Source organism: Zeugodacus cucurbitae, chromosome 5 (assembly GCF_028554725.1).
Source record: "Zeugodacus cucurbitae isolate PBARC_wt_2022May chromosome 5, idZeuCucr1.2, whole genome shotgun sequence".
NCBI lineage: Eukaryota > Metazoa > Arthropoda > Insecta > Diptera > Tephritidae > Zeugodacus > Zeugodacus cucurbitae.
Genome location: NC_071670.1, coordinates 20,898,262 through 20,906,194, shown reverse-complemented (window position 1 = coordinate 20,906,194; position 7,933 = coordinate 20,898,262).

Sequence of the window (7,933 nt, the reverse complement as noted above, 5' to 3'; positions counted from 1 at the left end):
ACCAAATTCATCGATGAGAGATATAAAATTGTTCATCGGTAAAGCTTTATTACCGTTGTCAACTGCAGGTTCGCAAGCTTTTTGAGATATTATCGGAGAACCAGTAGAGTATAGCGAACAACCGGTACTCCTTGCGGGAGATTTTAATATAAATTTCTCATTGCCAGAAGCTGAACCATTACTAGCATTCCTCAGAGAGAAATTTTCATTAGAAATGATCAATGGAAGAAATGATCCTACGACAAAAGGAGGTACGACTATTCGCCCCTATTCCCGTTGGCGTTATCGTTTTAAAACGACTTAAGAACGCCTATTTGGCATTCCTGTTGGCGTTAACGACATTTATCGAAAATAAATTGGCATTCCCCAATTTGAAACGACTATAGAAACGACATAGAAACAGTCGTTTTTTGTCGTTGCTATAATTGTGAGCGACATAGAAACGACGCGGTTGTTTGAAGGAATATTTGAAGTGAAGATGAAAATTTCAAATCGCAAACAGTTTGAAATTTTAATTTCTGAAATGGAAAAATATCCTGCATATGCCAAGGACTTTAGAAAAGGGATAAATCCTTTAAATTTCGATTTTTTTGGAGGGATATTTTTTTTCTAAAAAAAAAAAAACTAAATCCATTCCACCGCTTTCTCGCGTCGGAAATTGTTGGCATTAATAAAATTGCATTTTTATATCTAACAGTATATTTAAAATATAAAAGGTCTAAAAATTCAAAACGAAGAAAAAAATAGTACTCCAACAAGACGAGGAGTTAATAAACAGATACCCATTTCTCCTTTGGCTGTGTTCGGTAGAGTAGTCGGATTAGACAGAAGCAAGGAGCATAAGACGATGGAAGTATAACATATTTTAGAAGAAAGATTGAAGGACGCAGATGATGGAAGACTAACATTGTTGTACGTAAGTACAATAATTACAGTGATAACGTTATTTAGAGTCAATAGAGAATAGCATAAAATCCATTAAGGACTGGTGTAAAAATGTGTTTCGTTACATAAGAAAGAAATTTTTATATGGGAAAAGAGCGCCTTAAAGTATATTGTATAAAATATGTAGACAAATTTCGATAACTTTTCTTAGGCGTTACGATATACTTCAAGAATACCAATTTAGGAACGAAACGATAAGAACGACGACGACTTAGAAACGACTATTAAAACGACAACGACAACGGGAATAGGGCCGATTGATACGGTATTCGCGAGAAATATAGATAAAATAGATGTAAGACATTTCATATCGTATTTTAGTTATCATAATCCAATTGTAAATATTATAGATATCAATCCGTCAGAACCCAGAATGAAATAAAATGTGCATAATAAATTTATAAAATGTGAATTTAAGAAAGTGTTGGTCAGTTCACCATTTTTTTATCCTTTCCCTCTCGCTAGTTTTCTTTCATACAAAATGATATGCATTTCTTGGAATATCACTAAGAAGTATAACTTCTTCCGCGCGTAGGGACTCCACGCACTCTTTTTTTTTTTGATAATTGAGTTTTTGTCAAATTTAATAAAATACCCTTTATTAATTTTCACTCATCACAAATGTTCATAAATGCAATTGTTTCGATGAGCAGTTTTGAATAAGTGTCGCAACAGCATCAGCCGGCATAACATCGCTGGGTAAACTACGTAAAGTTAAATATGAAAATGTGATGAGTTTTAAAAAATAAAAGTGGAATACAAATTTTACGTTTTTTTAGTTTCATCGCAATAGAAATATAAAATCGTAGTGTCCAGTTTTTATAGTTGCCAATCTTTTACGTAATTGGAGTGTAACTAACCGATATGATTTAAATAAAGTGGTTAAGTATAAAAAAGTCTAACAGCCGGTTTCACAAAATTTTTTAATAGAAAGTTATAAGCTCCATTTAATTTAAATTTTTATTTAACATTGCACTTAAGTTTCCTGCGTTTCACCATTATTGACATTTGGCATCCAAAAAATTAGAAGGCAGGGATGTTACTAAGAATAACAGCTGATTTATGTAAACAAATAAATTGTATTTGTTTGTCAAAATGGGAAACAAATTGGAATCAGCTGAAAAGCATACATATGAGAGTATTTAAATAACCGTGACCATTTAAATAAAAATTAAGTCAAATGGTGAAACTGAAATTAATTATTTTTCACTTAAATTTGTTTCGTGAAACCGGCTGTAAGTGTAATGGAAACATTCGGCCCTATTACCGTTGTCGTTTTAATAGTCGTCGTCGTTTCGTTCGTAAATTGGTATTCTTGAAGTATATCGTAACGCCTAAGAAAAGTTATCGAAATTTGTCTACATATTTTATATAGTACACTTTAAGGCGCTCTTTTCCCATATAAAAATTTCTTTCTTATGTAACGAAACACATTTTTAAAGCAGTCCTTAATGGATTTTATGCTATTCTCTATTGACTCTAAACAACGGTATCACTTGTAGTTGTTGCGCTTACATTTATCTGCCCAACAATTTTAGTCTTCCATCTTTATTTGATTTTTTTTTAATTGGTGATATGTTAGAAAGTTGGGTATATGAGTTCTGGCGTGTATACCACAAGAAGTAGTGGTGACATCTGCGTCTTCCAAACTTTCCTCTAATATATACGATATGCTCCTCGCTTCCGGCTATCCGCCTATTCTACAGCTAATTACTGAAACGCATAAAATTCGCAACAACTTCCAAAGGAGACAGTGGTATCTGTTTATTAACTCCTCCTCTTATTGCTCTAGCTTCGGAATTGTTGTGTACCATTTTTTCTTCGTTAATTTTAAGACCTTTCATATCTTAAATATAGACTTAGATATAAAAATGCAATTTTATTAATGCCAACTATCTCGGACGCGAGAGGGCGGGCGAATGGATTTATTTATAATTTTTTTTTTTTAAATATCTCTCCCAAAAAAACAAAAATTTAAAAGATTTATCCCTTCTCTAAAATTCTTGGCATATGCAGGATATTTTTCCATTTCAGAAATTATAATTTCAAATTGTTTCCGATTTGGAATTTACATCTTCACTTCAAATATTCCTTCAAACAACCGCGTCGTTTCTATGTCGCTCTCAATTATAGCAACAACAAAAAACGACTGCTTCTATGTCGTTTCAAATTGGGGAATCTCAATTTATTTTCGATAAATGTCGTTAACGCCAACAGGAATGCCAAATAGGCGTTCATGTTAATTGCGGAAACAGATTCAAAATAATTTTTTTAAAGTGTTACCAAAAATCTGCTATAATTTTCAATGGTCAAGTGTTGGATTGCTGAATGTCGACATAACTACGAATGATGCAGCCTTTAAGAAATGGCACATGAGGATGCAATGCCAGCAAATTGTTTTTTTTTTTTTGTATCGTAAAATTAGATTCAGGGAGTGTGTTAACATCTTTTACAGCTCAAAGAAGCGTGTAGGTCATATGAATTGTGAATTTTTACCAATGAAAAAACACGATACGTTCCACTATTGTATAATTTAATCAGGACATACTTGTAAATGTTGATCCCCCTTAAAAAATCTGTCAAACGATTTTATGCCACTATTACGATTTGTAACCAAACTGCAACTTTTTTGTAGTTTTACCGTTTACAACACCTTGTATACACGGTAATACCAAAAACCAACAACGGCTATCAAGTAGTTGTAGTTGAACTTTCGTGCTGTTGATTTTAAAGTTTTTAACAGATAATGGAAGGCGGCTAAATAAAATAATAAAATAATTATACTCCCGCAACAAAGTTGCTAAGAGAGTATAATAATTTGGTTCACGTAAACTTGAGTAAAAATCAAAATATCTTGATATAGATATAGGGTTACATCTTCTGAAGTGATCAGGGTGAGGAGTGGAGTTCAAATCCGGATGTCTGTCAGACCGTCCGTCTGTCCGTGTAAGAGATAACTTGAGTAAAATTCAGATATCTTGATTAAACTTGGCACCATAGGAATGTTGCTTTCGTAGATGGACAAAATCGGACCACTGCCACGCCCACACAATGGCGAAAACCAAAAACATATAAAGTGCCATTACTAAGCCATAAATAAAGGTATGAAAATAAATTGTGGTACAAAGGATCGCACTATGAAAGGGCATATTTGGATGTAATTTTTTTGAATAAGTGGGCGTGGCCCGCCCCCCTACTAAGGTTTTTGTACATATCTCGTAAACTACTCAAACTATATCAACCAAACCAACCTAGAGTCATTTCTTTTAGGTACTACCTTATACAGTCCAAAAATAGAGGAAATCGGAATATAAGCTCGCCCACCTCCCATACAAAGATTATGTTGAATACTACTAAAAATGCTTTAATTCAGTTAGCGAAAACCCCAGATACCTTAAATTTCATTATAAAGAAGGTACGGAAGAGTTGGACTCAAATTAGTATACAAAATGTTTAAATGGGTTTGGCTCCGCCCACTTATGGTTCAAAAACCATATCTCCGAAACTACTCGACAAATTTCAATGGCCAAATGGGTTCATAACCGCGTCTACTTCCTGTATACCAGAACATTGAAGTCGATCTGAATCGTTTACTTTATAATATATAAAGGAAGCACTAGTGAACAACATAAACTGCATTTATAGTGTGGTATCGCTAAAAAATTCTAAAAATCGTCGAAATCGGACCATAAGTTTTCATGGCCCCATATATCGAACATGAGGACCTCAGTGCTTCTAATGTTTTTTTTACCGAAAATATAGGTAAGTCTCAGATATTTTGAAGAAATTCAATTTTTTATGATATGTCTCCGTGCCAAAAATGCGTGAAATCGGGTCATAACTTCGCCTAGCCTTACCATATACCTAATATTAGGGTTAAAAATATTAAATAAATCAAACTGAGGGTTTATGAGAGTAACGCGAACATGATGAATCCGTAGGACCTACTACTCCTGTAAATTTACTTTTACTTAAAAACCCTCTTCAGTCACTTCGCTATTAATCGTTTTTCCTTAATATTTAAAACCTCTTTCTTTTCAGTTTTCATTAGATTTATGATAATTACCGTCAGCAAAGACACGGAGAGTGGCGCATAATTTCAATGACTACTGTCAATGCTCCACGTTTGTGGAAATATTCCTTCGACGAATTAAAAAAAAAAATAATATTTGGTTATTTAAACGAAAATAACTTCTGAATCTGCAATAACTATTATTAAATACCACAATAGCCCCTACAACATTGGCATACTTGGTGCTTGGAAGTTCCAATGGAATCAAATGATCACAAAGCAAATAGCAATACAAAAAATTTTGCAACACATCAGTTTTGGCCATAATATTTTCATCGTTTTAATACACGTCATTTTAATATTTATTCATATTTTTATAAAAAAAATAACTAATTAAATTTTTAAAATTTTCTTTTAAAACGTATCAGCTGGTTAATTATCTATCAATTCTTTACATTTGTATGTTAGCAACGCCAATCAAGCTTCAAGGCAGTAGTCTGCCTTACAGGCTTCAAAAAATCGATTATTTGTTTTGTTTAAAATCTCTTCCAAAACTATCCAATGTCTTTCAAATTCCTGCGGACAATTCGAAACATTTTCGAAGCTAGAGCAGTTTTAGTGGCCGAGCGTCGAGCAGGTGCGAATGGATACTGAAAACTTTAAAGGGCGTTTTCTCGAGTTTTCATTTTCACAAGTGTTAGAAAACGGTGCGGGGATAGCAAAAAGAATACATGTCCGATCGAAAAAAACCAAAGTGATCTAGCTTCACTATTAAATTATCTTCTATTTGAAGTAGACCAAAGTAGTTGAAGTTGGACTACTACTACTACTTGTTTTGCAACTTAAAGTCAATTTTTTTCTTAAAAAAGTGATTTTTTTTTTCAAACTTCGAAAAAATTTGGAATTTTATAATTTCTTCGGTATTTGTTTAGTTCATAAAGAAAAGAAACTTATAAAAATTAAAAAAAAATGTGGTTCGACTGTTTCAGATACATCGCCTCCATCACCGGCACCGATTTACAAGTGCAGACTCCAGGCGCTCCAGAAAAATACTTACAACTTTGAAATAATTTCAATAAATGTTGTTTTTTAAGCCTTTAACGTCTTAAAATTCCGTTTACCGTAGTCATTTCCTTCCCTTTCAAAAAAAATTGCTAAAAAAAACGTTTTTTTTCGGCTTCTAAAGCAGAATTTTATGCTTTTCAGTAATTAGCTGTAGAATAGGCGGATTAGCCGGAAGCGAGGAGCATTAGAAGAAAGTTTGGAGGACGCAGATGTCACCACTACTTCTTGTGGTATACACGCCAGAAATTGTTGGGCAGATAAATGTAAATGCAACAACTTCATGTGATACCGTTGTTTGGAGTCAATAGAGTATAGCATAAAATCCATTAAGGACTGCTTTAAAGATGTGTCTCGTTACATAGGAAAGTAGTTTTTATTGAAAAAAGAGCGCCTTAAAGTATACTATATAAAATATGTATAAAAATTTCGATATCTTTTCTTAGGCGTTACGATATACTTCAAGAAAACGAATTTAGGAACGAAACGACGATTATAACGATGACGACAACGGGAATAGGGCCGATTATTTTTACTATACTCCCTGAATGGGAATAGGCAACATGAAGTACTGTCAAATGAAAACGGAAATGCTATGAACAGTGAAACAAATTGAATATGAAATAGATTACATTAGTTAACAATATTTAAGTAAATCATATTTTTAACTAAAGTGATATTTACGGAATACTCTTATGAAAACACATTTGTATCATATTTAAATAAATGTTTTTCACTTTACGTCAACCTAAAAATAAAAAAAAATTTAGTGAATGATTAAAAAAATGTATGTTTACGATATTTTCATCAAAAGTTTTTTTATTTCGAAAAAGATTATTGCTTTTATTGTACATTAACATTAATTAAACACTAACCTTGACTTCAACTCTTTGTTTTTTGTTTTATTGCTTTGTACTACCGTGCAATTTGTCAGTTTTTCTTTTGTTATTTGTTTTGCTTGCGTGTTTAGAGGTCTTTATTGCGTCACTTAACAGGAAATTAAAACCAAAAAAAGCTAACTGTAAACGAATGGCGTAATCTTGTATTCTATCATTCTTGGGCCTCAACAACTGCCCCGTTATAGCAATCGAATGGGGCTTGTAGTGAACGAGGACAAAACGAACTATCTCCTGTCATCAAATAAACTGAAAACGTTTTGCGGAAGATGTGTGTTCCTTTGCGAATACCGCAGTGCGATGGAATGATGAGCTGTACGAGCTATACGGCGACATTGACATAGTCCAAAAAGTCAAGAAACTAGCCGCGAATAAAATAAGATCGTCCATATCAAAATTAGCTAATTAAGATACGAATAAGTCATTAAACATGGCTCTATAGCATTCTCCATTGACTATAAAATTATGACCGACAGTTTTGTTTATTAACGTACCCATTCAACCAAAAGTGATCTTCACCGAATATTGGTCGCAGCTTGTGATCCGAACCATCATTTTGGCAAGGCAAAGTGCTGAAGTTAGCAGCAAGTAGCAATTTGCGACACTGTCATTATAGTATTTTATTACTTACTTCACTTTTTAAATTCTGAAATATATTTAATTATTTTGTTTTTATATTCATATATTAATTTTATTTATTAAAATTCGGATTGAAAAGTTTTATGCTGGAGAGTATTTAAAAATTAAATGTTTAATAACTTTAAGTTTATGCCAATTATAATAATTTATAAACAAAAACTTTGTTTTTTTTAAGAATTTCTTAAGAAAAAAAATGAAGCCGGTTGAATAGCACTTAAATAAATATTAGATTATGCGTTCATTATTGCTTCGTCTGTGTATTCAATGTTATTGTGGTAGTATTTGTTTTTTATTGTTGAGTTAAGTACAAGTGTATAATACGATTCAATTATTTCTTAAAAATTTTATTCAAATAAATACATCCCTGAGTTGCTAATTT